Below are 18,864 nucleotides of genomic sequence, written 5' to 3'. Positions count from 1 at the left end.
AAGGGGAAGGTCCAATGACATATATTTTGCTGAATATTGTAATTATTATTGCTGAAATACCCAATTAGTTATTTGGCCAAGGACTTTGGAGGAGAGAATGAATGTATTGGTGATGGGTCCTAAACTCCTTGGTGACACCTGAATTTTAATCATTTCTTGCAAATTCAGTCTGTGTTTTCAATATTCAAATGGAGGCTTGATACAATACAATACAAATACAACCAAGTTATTATGCCAGAAAGTCCCCCTTTGTTTGCTTGTCTGTAAAATAGGAATAACAATGATAGTTGCTGTTTACATATTGTATTAAAGATGTCAAAACATTTTATGTAAATATCTTATTTGATCCTAATGAGATATTATTATTATGCATATATAATATAAAATACAAAATCATAGGCATTATTATTACTATTTGCAAGTCGAGGAAACTAAGGCTAAGAGAAGCTGACTTGTCTATAGGTCACACATCCAGTTAAGTAGCAGAGAAAGGACTTGAATCCAGCACTGCCTATCTCTAAGTCTAACACTAATTCTATAAACTATATTCTAATATTCAAACTACCTGCCTCAGAGGATTTCTGGCAGGAAAGTGCTTTTTAAACCTTAAAGTTCTATGAATAATGTGAGTTATTATCATTGTTAGCATAAGACCAGAGTCACAAGTATATTTTCTCATCCATATATTCTAGATATCACCCTAAAAGGAAAACATCAGAAATGCAATGGAAACTAGGAAACTAATAGCATAGCTGAGAAGGGAAACAGCCAACCAACCATTTAGTCAAAACAGGGAAGACTTTAAAAATGAGGTAGATCTTTATCTTGATGTCTTCCTGGAATACATTCAGATGGATTTCTCTGTACTTATTTCAGTCCTAGACATTCCTAACTCAAATCCTATCTCTTTTACACCCCAACTATCCAGCTTCAAAGGACATATTTCTTCTCTAAATTCCAATGGTGTTATATTGCCTGTACCACTCTTTGGTAATTCTTGGTGTAATTCCCCTTGATAGAGCTTTTACTGCTAAGGTATTAGGGATATGTGTACCTCTATCAAAATCAATATCATCTAATGTTGCTATTGATCATTTTCTCCTTCATCTATCCCAATTAGACTAAAGGTTCCACCAGGGCAAGGGACCTTTCTTACACTTCTATCATGTACAGTATTTAGCACAGTGTCTTGTATATGTGATAGGTACTCAGTAAACTTTTATTGTCTGAGTCACATTTCCAGATGCCTTTAAATGTACTCAGTGTATATGTGTTTATGTGTAATGCTTGGACTTCCTTAAGAATGCACACTTGCTGACTAATTATGTGAAGGCATGTAAGTTCAGTGACTATGTAAGATAGCTAAGCATGACATGAATAATTCATATGTGTCAAGTCCTAATAAAAATGAAGTTACTCTGTCATTTAGATTTTCTCATTTGGATTTTTCATATGAATTATTGTATATAGAAAGGATTCAGGATTTCCACCCCCCAGAAATCTCTTCCAACTCTGAGATTATATACTATGATTTAAAAAAATTTTTTCTAGATTTTTGTTTTTCCATATAAGAATTAGATTTCTTTTCATATAGGAAATGGAAATAATGTCTTCCAAGAGTAAATTTGGTTTATATTTCCTTGTGTTCACAAATATTGTTGTTATTTAATTGTTTCAGTCATATCTGACTTGTTGTGACTCATTTGGGGATTTTCTTGATAAAGATATTGGAGTGGTTTGTCATTAACTTCTCTAGCTCATTTTACAGATGAGGTGACTGAGGCAAATGAAGTTAAATGATTTACCCAGGGACACATAGCTAGAAAGTATCTAAGTCCAGATTTGAACCCAGAATTCTCCCAAATCCAGGTTGTGAGCTCTATCCACTGAGCAATCTATCTGTTCTTACATAATAAAGTTAGAAAAAAGCATAATATATAGAAAACACTTACGAAAAGTAAGTCTGATTTTTTTTTTGAAAATCTGAGATACATGTAGAAATAGTTCCTTTTATGGTAGCTAGATCTTTAAACCCAATAGAGGTGCACTGATTGAAAAGTGGCTGAAAAAATTGTGGTCTATGAATATAAAGAATGCTATTGTGCTAATAGGAATGATGAAGATGAGGAATCCAGAGAATGTAGGAAGATTTTTATATAGAACAAATAAAGCAGAACCAGGAGAAAAATATATACAGTAACTATAATGATATATGTAAAAAGGCAGCCAAGTTTAGATTAAGTGTCCTGAACAATCTTAGTTCTGAGCATATGCTAACAGTATAGATGTCTCCTTTAAGTAGAGAGACAAAGTTATGGGTACAGAATGTTGCATATACTCATACAAGGTTACTTTTTCAATTAGGTTTGCTTTTCAGCTTTTCTTGTTATAAGAGATGGTTCAACTAAGGGTGAGGGTTATCAGGAAATGATTATGATAGGAAAAAATCAAAAGGCGTTAAAAAGGTTTTTGCTATGCTTTTTAAAAAGTCTGATGGTGACTTTTGATTAGAGTCTTATTCAATTTTCCCATCTTGGTTCTTCTAATATTTACATGCATCTATTCTTGGCTAGAGTTTGCTCTTTGCCAAGGATTTGCTTTGTTGAAAAGAATTGTTTCCAATAGAAATGCATTTATGGAAACAAGTACCTCTTTAAAATTTGTCACTCAACTCCTGGCCAAGATTCTTAAGATGACTCAAGACTTTTTGAGCCTCTGCCATGTAATTAAAGAAAACTAACTTAATGATATAACATTTAGTGTTATCCTTTGATGCCTTTATGGCTTTATTCTTGGATTGGGAAATATTTGAGAACAAAGCTTGGTCTGATTAGAATGAAATCTATAAAGAAGTTTGGATAGCAACTCACATGCCTTAAGGTTTACAAAGTGCTTTTCTCTTAAGAATTCTTATGAGGTAGAGAGGGCAAATATTCATAGGATTGCGGGATTTAGTTTTAGAAGGAATCTAAGATGACCAGACTGATGTCTGGAGAAAAGAAATGACTTACCTAAAGTCATATAGATAACACCTAACAGATGAAAGTTTGAAACTCAGGGTATCTGTCTTCAAAACAAGTACTCCCTACACTTTTAATTTTAATAATAATTATCCTTAAATTAATTTGATTTAAAATGGCAGAGGCAGCTTGATAGAGTGCCAAAGGAGCTTTGAATTTTCTGATTAATTTTTAGCTATAGCACTTGAGTTCCAATCTTAGTTTTTCTCACTTCCTATCTAGGGAGTTCTTGCAAGTCACTTAAGTAACTTGGGCCTCAGTCCTCTCATCCATAAAATGGCTTGAGTCCCTTTGATTTTTAGATCTTTTGTTCTAACCATCTTCTGACCTCTTTCCCTCTAAATGTTTGCTAATAGCCTTATAGTTTATGCAAACATCATTCATATATTGTTAATGACCAGCAAAACTATTTTTATTTAACTCATAGTTTTAAAAGATTGATCAGTTTCCTCTAGGCATAATATCTAGTAATGACATTGCTGATAATTCCTTATAGAAAAAAAGAGTTAGGTCATCTTTACAAGAAAGCCATTTCATTTCATTTTGCCCTGGGCAAAAAAATGTTCCAAGAATATATGTTGCTAAAAAGTTTTCTTAAAATTACCAATAGATTCTTCCCCTTTAAAAGCCAAATAGCCAAGCTAAACCAAGCATGTTTGCTCTTTTGATTTAGAGCTGGGTTATAGTGGATAAGAATAGCCAACAAAGGTTGGGAATCAGTGCTACTTGAGAGCTTTATCAATATTAATTGAATGAACAAATGAACTTGGAATGCTGGGGGCAGAGCAGATGTTAAACATCTGGGGACTTTTCACAGAGGCTGGCAGGGTTATTCTAAAATCAGAGACAAGGGTAGAGCTGATTCCCCAGTGCCCCCAATGAAGCCCTACCTTACCCTGCCTTCTGGACTTGGCCTTGAACTTCAGCTGTAATTTTTGTACAGCGATAGTAGTTGTTTCTCACTAACATTGACCACTGCCCATTTTTGTTGTTGTTTGTTTTTAGAGGGAAAGTCAAAGTTATGGTAACAGAAGTAGTAGCTCAGATTTCTGTAAGGATTTGGGGGTTATAATGTCTTTCCTCTGGGATTATTCTAGGACTGAATAAGATTAAGAATAGCTGGCACTGACAACATTGGAAGGTCTACAAAATGTTTGGCATATGCCATCTCCTTTGATCTTCCTAATAACCACATAAAACAGGTACTTTTCCTATTCCCATTTTACAAATGAGGAAACTGAGATTTGAGAATTAAATGACTTCCCCAGTGTTGCACAACTTTCTATGTTTCAAAGGCAAGGTTGGAACTCTGTAATGACAATGTAATGACAAATTCCCTGTCACTTAACTACAAAGGACCCGAGACATCATCTAGTCATTTTGACAGAGAAAGAAGTGAGATCCAGGGAGGTGAAGAATGACACATCTGAGGCCATGAAACAAATCAGATATCTTCCCCCTCCCTCCATTTTTGTTGTGACATAGGAATGTTTATATTTCTGGAAATATGGAGCTGGTGAGAGGTTCTTTGGAAACTTTTCTCAAGGACTTGAAATTAAGATTTTATATCACTAGAAGGGGTGACTGGATAGAGAGGAAATGGTTTCTTTTTTCTCTTGTATGAAGTTCAGTTGGGGGTAGGATTTGATACTGAATTGTTTTTCTAGGCAAGAGGAGAATTACATGAGTGCGAGACTAAGGGAGGTTAGGCTGTTCCCCAAAGCCTGCAGAGTACACTTTCTGCAGTAGCTCTAAGATCTGGTTAAACAGACTTCTTTGCTCCTAAAGGCTGGTGATTCATTTTCTTCTCATTAGCCTGTGGTGACTCCATCAACCAGTTTCCCCCCACATTGTCCCCAGCAATTTACTAATCACTGACCAACATGCTGACTAGGAGCCTTTTCTCTCCCTCATCAAGAAGCAGGAGAGATGAAGTTGAGAGCCATCAGCTTCTTTCCTGAATTCTCTTGCATTGGTACACTTACAGACAACACAAAAGTTTTATCTCAGAGTTTTTTGTATTTGATTTTGAACTCCAACTCTATCTGGAATAATAGAGGTAGTCTGTTTCTCATTGACAAAACTCCAAAGTTACAGGATCATGGGAGTGGAGTTGAATGGGATCTTAGACACCATTAAATAGAATCCTTTCAGTTTTACAGATTAGGCTACTGAGGCAGAGTGATTTGCCTAGCTAGGGTCATATATCTAATTGAGTGTCTTAGGGAGAATTCAAACCCAGGTTTTTTTGGCTCCAAGACTAGTGTTCTGCCCACTATACCATTCAAAGTCAACTGAAAAAAGGTAGCTACTCCATGTAAAGAGCTTTTTAAAAATAAAACCCTGCTGTGAGGTGGTCCAGCCTCCCACAGGAAATGGGGTCTTGAAGGTGGGATGGTGTTGGTGGAATGATGGATGGGACACAGCTTTCTATTCAACCCATGGCACAGGTTTCACAGGATAACTGCTCCATCTTGGCTGAGGCTTAGCATTATTTTATACCCTCATGATCACACATATACTTGGCACACAATTTCATTCTCAACATATATGTTTCCATAGAACCTAATGAGATGCAAAGCCTAAGGAGCTAGTCAGAGGGTAAAATCAACATGATTCACATTTGCCAGAAGTTTTTATGCCTAGAAAAGAAGGTCCTATCTAAGTGGGTATATAAGAATCCTTAGGTTTAATTTTGTAAGTGGGATCTCTTGGTAATATTCTGGGGTGGGGGACAGAGTGGGACATCTGTATAAACCCTGCAAGCATGTTGCTCTCATCTATTTTTCCTGTGGCTAAGTAAGAATAATAATCATAATAAGGGGATGCTAATAAGGAAAATCACTTAGGGGTGTTTCAGCGGATGTTTCCATCCTTCCTGGGGGCTGCTTTGAAGTCTCCAGTTTTCATGTGTGACCGTGTCAAATACCATGGTCTTTGATAGCTCCTGGCAAAACCTTATTGGTTCTCTTATTTCCTTTTCACCTCCCTCTTCATAAAAAGGTTTACTGTTTACTCACTTTATAAGACAACATTCAGAGCCCACATCTCTCTTCCAGGAATACCCTGGCCCATTACCTTTTCTCTAATCTTGCTCCTAAGAACCTTCTAGACAGACTGTAAACTTCCTGTGGGAAGCTATCCTCTTTGATTCATCTTCACATTTCCAAGTACTACCAGCTTAGCACTTTGGGCATAACAGGCACTGGAAAAAGTATTTTCTGAATCAATGCATCCCAGAAAAGTACCTGCAAAGACTAAAAAAGGGTCCAGCAATTATTTTGAGATCAACTAGTTGGGTAGCATCTGCCACAAGGGTCTGTTTCCAATAAAAATAATTTCTGTGAAATGCAGCTGGGTTTAAAGGGCTGCCCTCTCCAACCTTCTTGATTCAGATGGAGAGAAGAGAGAGCAAGGGTCCAGCTGGAATTTTTGTAATGTCTTTGAGCAAAAGGGGTTGTGTAAGAGAAAGGAAGGAAGCAGAGGAGTTAGGTGATTTGGATTTGAGCCCTGGTTCTGTCATTTACTCTCTGGATGACCTCAGGCAAATCTCTTCCCCTCACTGGTTATAATGAAATAGTTGGAGTCAGTGATCTATAAGGTACCTTTCAGTTGAAATCCTCTGATTGTGTGGGTGGGCAGATCTTGTCTTGAGGTGGTGATGCTACTTGTTCTTATAGGGAAGTCAATGTAGACAGGGAATTGATGTGAAGAGTAAGTTCAATGTTTTTCTACTGCTGAAGGAATTTTTATGAGATCATAGATTTAAAGTTGGAAAGGACCTAAGTGGAATATGGCCCAACCTTTTCATTCTATAGGCAGCTAGGTGGTAAATTGGTTAGAATGCTTGGTCTGAAGTCATCTTAAGTTCAAATCTGACCTCAGACCCTTAATAGCTGTGTGACTCTGGGCAAGCCACTTAACTTCATTTTCCTCAGTTTCCTCATCTGGAAAATGAGCTGGAAAAGGAAATGCAAACTACTCCAGTATCTTTGCTGAGAAAACTCCAAGTGAGGTCATGAAGAATCAAATATGACTGAAACAATGGAGCAACCTCATTCTACAGATGAACAATTGGGGTTTAGAGAGATTAAGAGAGTTGTCTAATATCACACAGATAATCAGTGAAAGAACAAGAATTCAAATTCAAGTCTCTGACTTCAAATCCAACCCTCTATCCATTGACTTCCTTTTGTGGTATTGATTAATAATTAATAATAATATAGCTAGCATTTATGTAGCTTTTAAAGGTTTACAATGCACTTTACAAATATTATCAAGGTCTATCCTTACAAAGATCCTGGGAATTAGGTGCTATTATTATGCTCATTTTACAGAAAAGGAAATTGAAGTAGACAGAGGTTAAATGACTTACCCAAGATCACACAACTAATAAGTGTCTGAGTTCATACTTCAGCACTGTTACTCACTGTATCATCTTTGATGCTATTCAATTGTTTCAGTCATATCTATTTGTGATCCAATTTTGGGTTTTCTTGGTAAAGATACTGTAATGGTTTATCCTTTCCTTCTCCAGCTCATTTGATAGATAAGGACATTGAAACAGAGTTAAATGATTTACCCAGGATCACACAGCTAATAAGCTGGATTTGAACTCACAAAGATGAGTTTTCTGACTCCAGATCTAGTGCTCTGTGTACTCTGGCACCATCTATCTACTGTATCTTCTAGAAAACTACTAACTACAAATGATGAATCCACTAACTTACTATGTGAACATGGACAATTCATCTCACTTCTAGTAGCTTTGATTTCTTCATCTGAAAAATGAGATGCTTGGTCTAAATGATGTCTAAGGTCCTTTGCCAGGTTGGAAATTTGAAGTGCAATTTTATGAATCACTTCTTCTCAGGGCATAACCTCCAAATAGAAGCACCTGAAGGAAAGCAGAACTCTCTACCTTCTATTTCCCTCTCCCCAAGGTCCTGCAAGTCCTTCACAACATGCCCTGGTAACAGCTGGCCTCTTCTGGAAGTGGTTATGACAGTGGGAGGCTAATCTAAGCATGGCAGCTAAGTTGTCGGTGCAGGGATTGATAAAGGAATGTGTGTCCATATACATGCTGGCTCGCCATCTGTGAGCCGAACACTTTGCCTGCGAGGGAGGGGCTCACATTAGTCCCCCTTTTCCAACTATCCTCACTCCCTCACCCCTTTCCTAGGCTGTTCTGTATTTCCCTATTTGGTGTATTATCACATTGCTTTATTGCTTCTCTCTTTCTCCACTCATTGGGTTCTCTTAAGCCAGATATGAATATAAAGTCAAAAGATCACAGTTCTGTAAGGGATGGAATTGGAATGGGTGATAATGGGTTTTGTCTGACTGAAAGCATTCGAATAAAGACTGAATGAATGTTTTTGGACATTATCATTGAAGGCATTTTCACTTGGTTATGGGGTGGTCCTACCTCTGATCTGCCTCCCAACCTCTGACATAATTTGATCCTGAAAAATGCCCTCCCTCATCCTCTCTGCGTGTCCATAGCAATCTAGTTTTGGAGCCCCAATAATGCAAGTCTCATTTCTTTGGTGAAACATACTTTGGCTAAGCTGGACTGCACTGAATCCTCTTTGCTGTAGCTGAATTTATACTTTTGCCCACCCATCACAACTGGCATCTGATCATAGCTGTAGTATTTTCTTTTTTTTTTAATTTTTATTTGGTCATTTCCAAACATTATTCATTGGAAACAAAGATAATTTTCTTTTCTTCCCTCCCCACCCTCCCACCACCTCTCCCATAGCCCATGTGCGATTGTATTATTTTCTGATTTCTGGTGCTACACATTTGAGCAGTTCTTTATATCTAGAGCCTTAGTATTAGAACATTGGGAGTAATGATGTAAGCCGTCTATGCCAGATATCTAATTTCACAGCTAAGGAAGCTGAGAACAGAGAATGACTTGATCAAAGTCATACAGTGATCTAGAACCCCGGGCTTATGATTCCCAGAAGAATGATCTGCTGCATACATCTGCTGCAATACAATGAAAAGAAACTCTCTTGAGTCTTAGGAGTCCTGTGTTAGAGTCTCAGCGTTGCCATTTACTGACTGTGTAACCTTGGGGAAGTTTACTTTTCTGTCTCTTCTGTAACAATAAGGCTAAAACTTCTCTTGCCTACCTTATAATGTTGTTGTGAAGAATGAAATTCTTCAAATGAAATTAAGATACAAAGAAGCATTTTGTAAATCATAATATCTCACATGAATATACTTTCCATTTGCAACAATGCTTTGTAGCTGATCAAATGTTTTCCCATACATTATTTGATTTGATTTTCACAATATCCCTGTGAGGTGGAAATGGCAGGTATAATTATCTTTCATTTTGCAATGGGGTTTTAGTGGATTACAAGCTCTATATAAATCAGCTGTCTGCTATGACAGTGAAAGAAACTCATTTAACTGCATTCAGTGAGGCATAGTGTCCAGGACCAAGGAAGAGATAGTCTTACTGTACTTTCCTCTAATCACACCATATTCAGAGTATTGTTTTGAGTTATGGGTGCTACCTTTTAGGAAGTGCATTAATATTTCCTTCCCACATTGTGCTCCTGACTTTTCTCCTGGACTTTTCTACAATGCCTGGGTGCCTTCACCCCACTTACCTCCCCATTTTTAGCTTCTTTTATATGTTGTCTTCTTTAGTAGAAGATAAGGTCCTTGAGGTTGGGGACTATCTTTCTTTCTCCTTGTATTTGTATTTCTAGCACATATCACACTGAGTGGAGCATAGTAATTCCTCATTTTCCTCAACTGTAAAATGGGCATAACAGCAGTTATCTCTCAGGGTTGTTTGAGAATCAAATGAGATAATATTTGTAAAGCACATAGCATAGTGTCTGGCACATAGTAGGCATTTTATAAATGAATATTACCTTCCCTTCCCCCTTAATAAATACTTGACTTCATTAAGAGTTCAGAGGAGGGTGCCAGTATGATAAAGGGCTTAGTTTAGACTTTATGATGATACCTTTCTGATATTCTGTGATTCTGATTCTGAGATGAGGAAATAAGCTTAGAAGATAAGTGAACTGGTTCTAGGCCACACAACTAGGAATTGATAATAAGATCTGACTCCTGACTCCAAGTCTATTTGATCTTTTTGTTTGTTTGTTTGTTTGTTTTTTCCCAGATCGTAGCACCTCTCTGATTGCAAGCTGCTTGTGGATAATTATGTCACATTTCCCTTTTGGCCCCTTTAGTTTAAAAAGAGTGCCACACCAAGTTAGTAATTGGTATGTTATAAATTCTCATTTGACTGATTGGTTAATTACTGTACATCAGAAGATCTATGATTCCATCAGTCTGGGTTCTCTTTTACATTTCAGATAAAAATCCTTCTGTAGGATGGCTTCACAAGTTGCTGTGGCTAAAAAAAAAAAGTGAGTTCTGATAAACATAGGTAGGCTTGTCCCATCTTAGGTAGGTTCTCAGATGATCATTCATGATCTGCCAGAGTCTGACTTTTGAGGACTTAAGGCATATTCCAGGATAAAATGAGCCATCAGGATTGGACAGACTTTCATGGAATTGATGATGGGTATTATGATGAATAAAATGATGATGCCAAAAAAATCTGAAAAAAAACAAACATTGTGAACAAGATAATGGGAGCAAGGGAACCTTAGAGGCCATGTTATATAATGATTGACTAAACACATTCAAAATATTTACCATGAAGAAGTAATAACAGTAAAGCATGAGTTGAAATAATATTTCTCTATCAATGCTATGTTACCATTACTTTTATTATTACAATGATGAAGATAAAGAGGAATCTGATATTTTCATAAAGGTTGTTACATAGAAGAAGGAACAGGATATGCCCTGCTTGGATTCAGAGGGCAGAATGAATAACAAAGGGTAGAATTGTATAAAGTAATTTGGGTAAGAAAAATCTTCCTATTAATTAGAACTGTCCAAAAGTTAAATGATTTGCCTTAGGACTCACACTGGAAGTCATCAAGAGGAGGATGAATGATTACTTGTCAGGGATGATGTAGAATATTATTTCATTTAAATGATTCTCACAGTAGCCTTCTGAGGTAGTTATGACAGGGATTATTATCTTCTTTTATAGCTGAGGAAAAGGAAACCTGGAGATATTAAGTGATGAGTTCGAGGCCACAAGGTTAATAAGGGATGACTATTTATTCATTGAGCTGGACCCATTTTCTGTTTAGGTATGAGTTGTATAGATGAACTCTATAGTTTCTACCAATCATGAGATTCAGAAATCATTAATTTAAAAAAAATGTGTATGTGTAAGTATCTGCATGTGAGAATGTGGTGTGCATGTTATGGATGTATATGTGTATGAGCTTATGTTTGTATATGTGAGTTTATATATTTGTGTGGGAGGGTGGAGGGGTTGGGAAGGGTCCTGATTTGTGATTTTACAATATAGGGAACTCTCTGTATGGAAATTTCTTCCATCAATGCAGGTCAAGCAACTTATTTATGTTTTCATAGTACCATTGATCTTGAGCTGGAAGGGACCCCAGAGAAAATGTAGTTCAAACTTTCTCAAATTACAGATTTGTAAACTGAAGCCTAGGAAGGTCAAGTCACTTACTCAAAGGCACAAAAGTTAACAAGAAATGGAGGTAGGAGTTGAATGCTGATTGTTCGACCCTAAGGTTAGTGCTCTTCTCAATGGATGACCTCATCCTCCAATGCATATAGTCTCAGAAAATTGACATGGGCCATAGAGCGATTTGTTTGCTGTGGGTATATTAAAGGTAAGAATTGAACACAGGTTTCCCTGCCTTCAAGATCAGCCTTTGATATTGTACTGTTTATCACTGAAGAGTGGGGAAAATGGAAAATGAGCAAGAATTAAAAAAAAAACTCTTTACTTGAAAGATGTTCTTCAACAATAATATATATTTATAGAAAAGAAAAAATACTTTGGAAGAATAAGATTTTTGTGTTAGTATTGGGATTTGGGAGGGTATTTAACATTCCTAATGAAAGGACTCAATCTTCCATTAGTCATGGCAGAATGCCTTTCTTGATAGGGAATTGCTTTATTGGAACTGAAGCATTTTTCTTGGAGGATGGAGAATAAATTATCTTAATCTGGACACAGTGAAAAGGAAAGAAGGCCTGAGAACATCATGATCTAGCTTCACACAAATATTTCCATGATTTATGAATGACATTTTGAAACTCGTGAACATTACTTCATAGGCCAGACTTTGCCCCTCCCCAGAGTTGGGACAAACTTTAAGGTTTGATCATGCTCTTACTTTCCTGCATTGGAAAATATAAGCTAATTTATTCTGCTACAGCATTGATTCATCAGTAATGCTTTTTCCACCCTATATCCTTGTCCATTGGACTCTGAGTATTCATTGAAACCCATATGTGCATGATTTGGACCTCCTAGCCTCATGAATACTTCTCAGTATTTCTGTATGTCTCAATATTTCTTTGTTGGGAAGAGCCAGTGACCAAATGGCTACTGAAAACAACCATAACAATAGATACAACAACCAATTAACTACTACTACCAGAATTTAAAACAATGATCATTTTTTCCTCCCTTCCAATCTCATCTTTATGTGGAAAGCTTAGTGTGGAGACTTTACCAATGCATGTTGTCAAGTCATCTGTAATTTATAGACTTACATAGCTGCTTGGGAGTATTGTGAGAGTAAAAGACTTTCCCATAGTCTCTTTATACTTCTTAGCCATTCATTCAAGCGTGGCACAGTGGAGAAGGAGCACTGGATTTCCATTTGCCTTGGTTTATTGGGAGTCTTGTTCTACTTCCTTTTATTCTCTAAAAAAGATAAGGCAGAGAACAGTATGGTGGCTCCATGAATTGAGTGTCAGGCCTAGAAATGAGAAGTCCTGGGTTCAATTTCTGTCCTCAGACACTTCTTAGTTATGTGAACCTGGGCAAGTAACTTAACCCCCATTGCCTAGTTTTTACTGCTTTTCTACCTTTGGTAACAATATACAGTATTGATTCTAAGATAGAAGGTAAAGGTTTTTTTTTAAGGTAAAAGGAGGCAGGGGTCTTGGCAACTTCTACTAGAGTATATGGGTAGCTGGGTGGCACAGTGGATAGTCTAGGCCTGGAGTAAAAAAGACTTGAGTTCAAATTTAACTTCAGGCATTTACTAGCTGTGTGATACTGGGCAAATCACCCTGTTTGCCTCAGGTTACTTATATAATATGAGCTAAAGAAAGAAATGGCAAATAATTCCAATAACTTTGTCAAGAAAACCCAAATCAGGTCACAAAAGAGTTAGATTTGACTGAACAAAAACAATAAAAAGGTTGATGATTCCTTCACTAGAAACATAGATTACTACCTCTCTGACTTACCATTATTGTTGTTAGTGCCAAAAATGATGATGAAAATAATAATAATAACTACAATCATAATGGTATTTACAAAAGATATTAAGGTTTTCAATGTGCTTTATAGATATGGTACCATTTGATCATTCCAATAACCCCTAGAGGTAGACACTACTGATATTATCTTCATTTTAAAGATGAAGCGGTTGTGAGAGATGGAGCAACTTGCCCAGAGTCATATGGCAACTAAGTATTAATGATAGGAGTTGATCCCTAGTCTTTCTTGCCTCTAAATCCAGTACTCTTTCTATTATCCCATTTTGGCCTAAGTAGTTTGTTATAGGAGATTAATGTGGCTTTAGGATTTGTCTTCCTTCTGTACTTAGTTTGGTTCTTCAAAGATAGGTGTATATAATTGTCATGGAGTCATAGACAAAATGTTTCCAGCCAAGTATGATCCATAAAGCCTTGGGTTCTATTGACATATTATTCAAGGTCTAGGTTATATGATGAAGCATTGGCATAGAATTTAATGGAAGAATTGTTTTGACAAGTGTTATTTATATAACACTGTTGGTTACAAAGAGTTTTCAGCTGATGATGAAGGCAAGAGCTCTTTTTTGTTTTATCAGATGCTGTTGTTTCCCCATCAAAGATGATAAATGTGGTACAACATAATAAACCTTTGGATACAGCATTTTTTATTCTATCCGAGACCGGTAATAATTCAACCAGAAATGAGCCATTGAAATCCTGGGACACTCAATATTCTTGGGATGATGTCCCAAAGTCCAAGTTATGATGATAAAAACTGGCATTTACATAGCACTTCATAGTTACAAACATTGAAAGTTATCTTGTTTTATCTCATGATCTTTATCAGAGCTCAGCTAGCTAAGGTATGGCTGATAATATTATCGCCCTCTTCTATCTTTCTCTTTCCCAAGAGGAAATAGAGCCAGGGTTAAAGATGGAAGCAACTAGCAAAGTGGTACAATAGATAATGTATTGAGCTTGGAGTCTGGTAGACCTGTGGTCAAATCTTGTCTCACTGACTAGCTGGGTGATCACAGGCAAGCTCCTTAAAGTTTCAGTTTCAGTGTTCTCATCTATAAAGTGGGTATAGGGACCGACCTGCCATTCCTATATAGTTTATCTGTGGGTGGTGACCTGAGAAGGAGAATGGAGGCTAGAGGAATATGGATGTGAGATAGATAACACAGTCAGGGCAAGAGAGGCAGGAATAAAGACTCAGAGACCACAAGTTAAAACACCTGGGGAGTTGTGAGCTCCTCTGTAGATACCTCTCTAGTGAAATATAACAGAGTGGAGAAATTATGAGGACCAAGAGAACCTGCATGGAGCACAGGACTCCAGGACATCCCCCATGGACCAGGTGGTCAAGAGATTAATGGGAGATGTGCGGGGCAGCTGTGCTGCGTATGTCAGTTAGACATGAGGAGGCCATTATAAGCCATAGCAAGATAAGGATATAAGAGGCAAGAGGGAGAGCAAACACTGTGAAAGTAAGAGGTGTAAGAGAAGAGAAGAAGAGAGGGGCTCACACATGTTCCCCAGCCTTTTTTGGGGACCTTAGGAATGCCAAGTGGGAGGTAATTAATGAATATGTGACATGATATAGGTTTTGACATTGGTAGCATTGACAATGACGGAATCACAGAGGAGGAGATTAATCCAACCCATGCTTTCTAAATTAATGTAGTCCGAACCAGGACACTGGCTGTCAATGTCCAGCCCAGGAATTTGCTAGTTCTTTGGATTGTCCCTTTCCATACAATGAACATTAAATGATCTAACCATGTGTCTGGTAAATGAATATACAGGATACAATGTCAATACATTATTCATACTTCCTAACATGCCTGGTATGCTACAGTGGGCATAATAATAGCACTGACTTCTCATGATTCTAGTGATGCTCAAATCTATTAACATATGTATAACACTTTGCAAACCTTAAAATTCTACAGAAATGTTATCATTGGTGTTCTTGTTGTTAACTTGCCCAAAGTCACATAACTAGTTAGTTGATGGGCCAAGATTAAAATCCAAGTCTTCTGACTCCAAATACCATATCATCAAGCAGGAGAAAAGCAAAATCACTCATCTAACACTTAAAAAAAAAAAGCTATTGGGGGCAGCTGGGTGGCTCAGTGGATTGAGAGTCAGGCCTAGAGATGGGAGGTTGTGGGTTCAAATCTGACCTCAGACACTTCCTTAGCTGTGTGACCCTGGGCAAATCACTTGACCCCCATTGCCTAGCCCTTACCACTCTTCTGCCGTGGAGCCAATACACAGTATTTACTCCAAGATGGAAGGTAAGGGTTTAAAAAAAAAAGCTATTGATACCTTTTGTTTTGATATCTCAATATCCTGATATTTCCCTTCCACTCTCTTATCTAGTGAGATGGCCTTTATAAGAAAGGAGGAAAAAATGGGAAAAAAAATTCAGTAAAACTAACCAACACATTACCCATATCGAATAGCATCTGCAGTGTCCCACACCCACAGTTAACCAACTCAGTAAAGGAGGGAGGGAGGCACATTTTCTCATCCCTGCTTCAGGGCCATGCTCAGTCATTGTAATGGTACAACATTCAGTTTCATTTTTCAAGCTAACCATTTTATTCGAAGAAGTGGAGATTACTTTGTGGAGAAATCATTACTGTATGAGATGGAAGATTTGGCTTATGTTTCAGCTGGTCTCTGTTTGGAATACGAAAAAAATATTTAGAGTGTATGGCCCATGATCCTTTCTCACTAACTCGCTAAGTTTCTGTAACTTTTAGGGAAAATTGATCTTGAAACTCATATTTGGACCCATCATACTGTATGATGGCAAGGGATAGAGGATAGAGTGATGGACATGGATCCAACAAAACTCAACTTCAACTTCAAATTCAGTCTCTTATTAGCTGTGTGACCTTGGGCAAATTATTTAACTTGTCTGCCTCATTTTCCTCATCTGTAAAATGACAACAATAATAGTACCTACCTCTCAGGGTTGTTTTGAGGATTAAAATGGGATAATATTTGTAAATTGCTTTGCACATCTTCAAGAATTTATAAATGCTAGTTGTTATTAATATCATCATCATTGTGGCCATTAACTACAACAAAAACCCTGAGAGTTTTCAGTCTTTGAAACCCATTTTATGAAAGGAATTTTTAGTGCAATGGAATTGGAATCAGGAAAACTTAGGTAAATACATCTCACCTTGGATGTAGTATGACCCTGATGAAATCCTTTCACCTCCTTTGTCTCAGTTTCTTCATCTCTAAAATGAGTGTAATGATAACACCTCCCAAAATTTCTGTGAAGATCAAATGAGACAATATTTTTAATATGCTTTGCAAACTTTTAAATGCCACATAGATCTTACCTAGGTGGAACAGTAGACAGGATGCTGGATTTGAAGACAAGTTCAAATCCTGCAGATACTTTGTAGCTGTGTGAAACTAGGCTTAGTTTCCTTAAGATTATACTTATATTATATTATATATATAGACATATATATTATATATATATACTTATATAATACTCCTCAGTTTCCTCATTTAATTTCATTCTTTATTTTCTTCATAAAAAAGATTATAATAATTTTTGACTTACAAAGTTGCCATCGGTATCAAATGAGATTTAAGGTATGTTATAAAAATTAAATTCTATATAAATGCAAGTAAAAATAATTCATCATAATAATAATGTCAAGTAATAGAACATTAATTAAGCAACAAAATGATGTTTTTAGACTAATTTTACTCCCAATCTCATATTATATTATAATTGGTTAGTTATTATCACATTATATTATATTATTATATTATAAATAATTATATTTATTATAAATGATTATTTAGCCCAAATAATATGTTTGCTTTTGGTGGATAAGTATTTGATAAGTGAGAAAGATTTCAATAGCTCACCTTTAGCTGATGCATCTAGCATCTTTCATTTTATTCTTTCTTAAGTAAATAATCATTTGGAGGATTGTTTCAGCCTATCACAATTTTGTCTTAAAATGATCAAGATGTTTTTAAAAAATGTGCATCCCATTTGGTTTATAAATGTTTCTAACATTTTGTTGGAAGTGTGGAATTATTTTTTTAAACCTTGGTAACATACACAACTCATTAGGGATCTGTAGAAGTCAGTGCATCCAGTAGTCTTTACATAGTTTGTACTTAATGACATTTGGTGAGTCAAACTGAGTTCAGATCAAAGAGGGATATTTTCAAAATGTCATGACTTTTATATGGAGGAAGGTTGGTATTCCAACTGGGGTCATGGTTGTTTGTTTCATCATCATAGTCTTGGTTATTCATGCTGCTGATCCTCTTCCATGACCCTGATTCATCCTACAATGTTAGCTCCTGGTAGGAAGGAGCCATTTAAAATTTTGTTCTTCTATCCTTATTGTTCCACATGGTGCTTTGCACATATAGTAGGCACTTAATACATGCTTATTAAATTGGATTTATTAGAATGGGTTTCTTTGCTTGCTTCTCCTCCAAACCTAACTGATTTCCCCAAACTTCAACTCCCCCACCAAAAATACCACCACCACCAACAGGCTGAGTAGATTGCCTTGGACACTTACTACCCATATGACCCTGGGCGAGTCATTTAATCTCCCTGACACTTGAGCTTCCTCCTCTGTAAAATGAGGAATTTGTACTAGATCACCTCTGAGGTTCCATTCAGTCCTAGGTGTTTGACTTCATAATGCTTTTTAAATTTTATTATCAGCTAAATAAATGGTCACCGATTATTTTGTACATACTCTGACCATATAGGTTCTATCACAGTCTGGCCCTCCTAGGCAAATCATAAAAGAAAGCAGGAGAAAAAGAATAAGAATTTAAGGACATACTATGTACCAGACATCATACTAAGTGCTTTCTACATATATTATGCCATTTAATGACTATATCACTTTACATTTGAGAAAACTGAGATGGAGGCTAAGTGACTTGTCCTGGGCCAAACGGCTAGTGAGTGTTTGAATGTTTGATGTCTGAATGAATTCAAGTGGTCATGCCTCCTGGCCCAGTACCACCTAGGTTGCCATAAGAAAGTATCTAGCAAGAAAGCCTGGAGTTAATTTCTTGTAGGCAAGTTGAGATCAACATCAAAGAGGATAAGGGGAACCTTAGTTAGAGATCTTTATTAGTTCTCTAATTTACAGATGATAACTAGGGGGAAAAGTGGGTTATAGATACATAAACAGCCAAAATTATCAGGGCAGGTATTTAGTAGAGCTTCAGAAGCTAGAAGGCTTCACTATGTTGGCTATTCATCTTCATCTATGTTCCCTGAGCTACAGCTTTAGTAGCTGTCCATGGGTTTGCTATGGGTGCACACCCACCATTGAAGTTCTTTTCTTTGGAGTGTATCTTGAACTACTTTAGGAAAGCCAAGAGATTTCTAAAACAAAAAGTTTGAGAAATGACAATTTAAAATATTCTGATCATGTTACTAGAT

The 18,864-nt window shown here is 36.7% G+C and overlaps 1 protein-coding gene and 1 long non-coding RNA gene across 33 annotated transcripts in view; one reads left to right on the top strand and one right to left on the bottom strand.

Moving 5' to 3' along the window:
• Nucleotides 1-18,864, top strand: part of KCNMA1 (potassium calcium-activated channel subfamily M alpha 1) — a 936,156-nt gene that overhangs the window by 436,976 nt on the left and 480,316 nt on the right. The gene's annotated exons all lie outside the window — the stretch shown is intronic.
• The window catches only part of LOC103097359 (uncharacterized), a 51,942-nt gene continuing 41,763 nt past the window's right edge, over nt 8,686-18,864 (bottom strand). Inside the window, exons 3-5 of the long non-coding RNA XR_460139.3 lie at nt 16,597-16,693; nt 12,678-12,831; nt 8,686-10,620 (exon numbers count right to left, since the gene is read on the bottom strand). This is a non-coding gene — a long non-coding RNA (uncharacterized LOC103097359). The remainder of the gene's footprint in view (nt 10,621-12,677; nt 12,832-16,596; nt 16,694-18,864) is intronic.

This window comes from Monodelphis domestica, chromosome 1 (assembly GCF_027887165.1).
Source record: "Monodelphis domestica isolate mMonDom1 chromosome 1, mMonDom1.pri, whole genome shotgun sequence".
In the NCBI taxonomy this organism is placed as follows: domain Eukaryota; kingdom Metazoa; phylum Chordata; class Mammalia; order Didelphimorphia; family Didelphidae; genus Monodelphis; species Monodelphis domestica.
The sequence above is the reverse complement of the archived record's forward strand: the minus strand, read 5'-3'. Positions and strand labels throughout refer to the sequence as shown.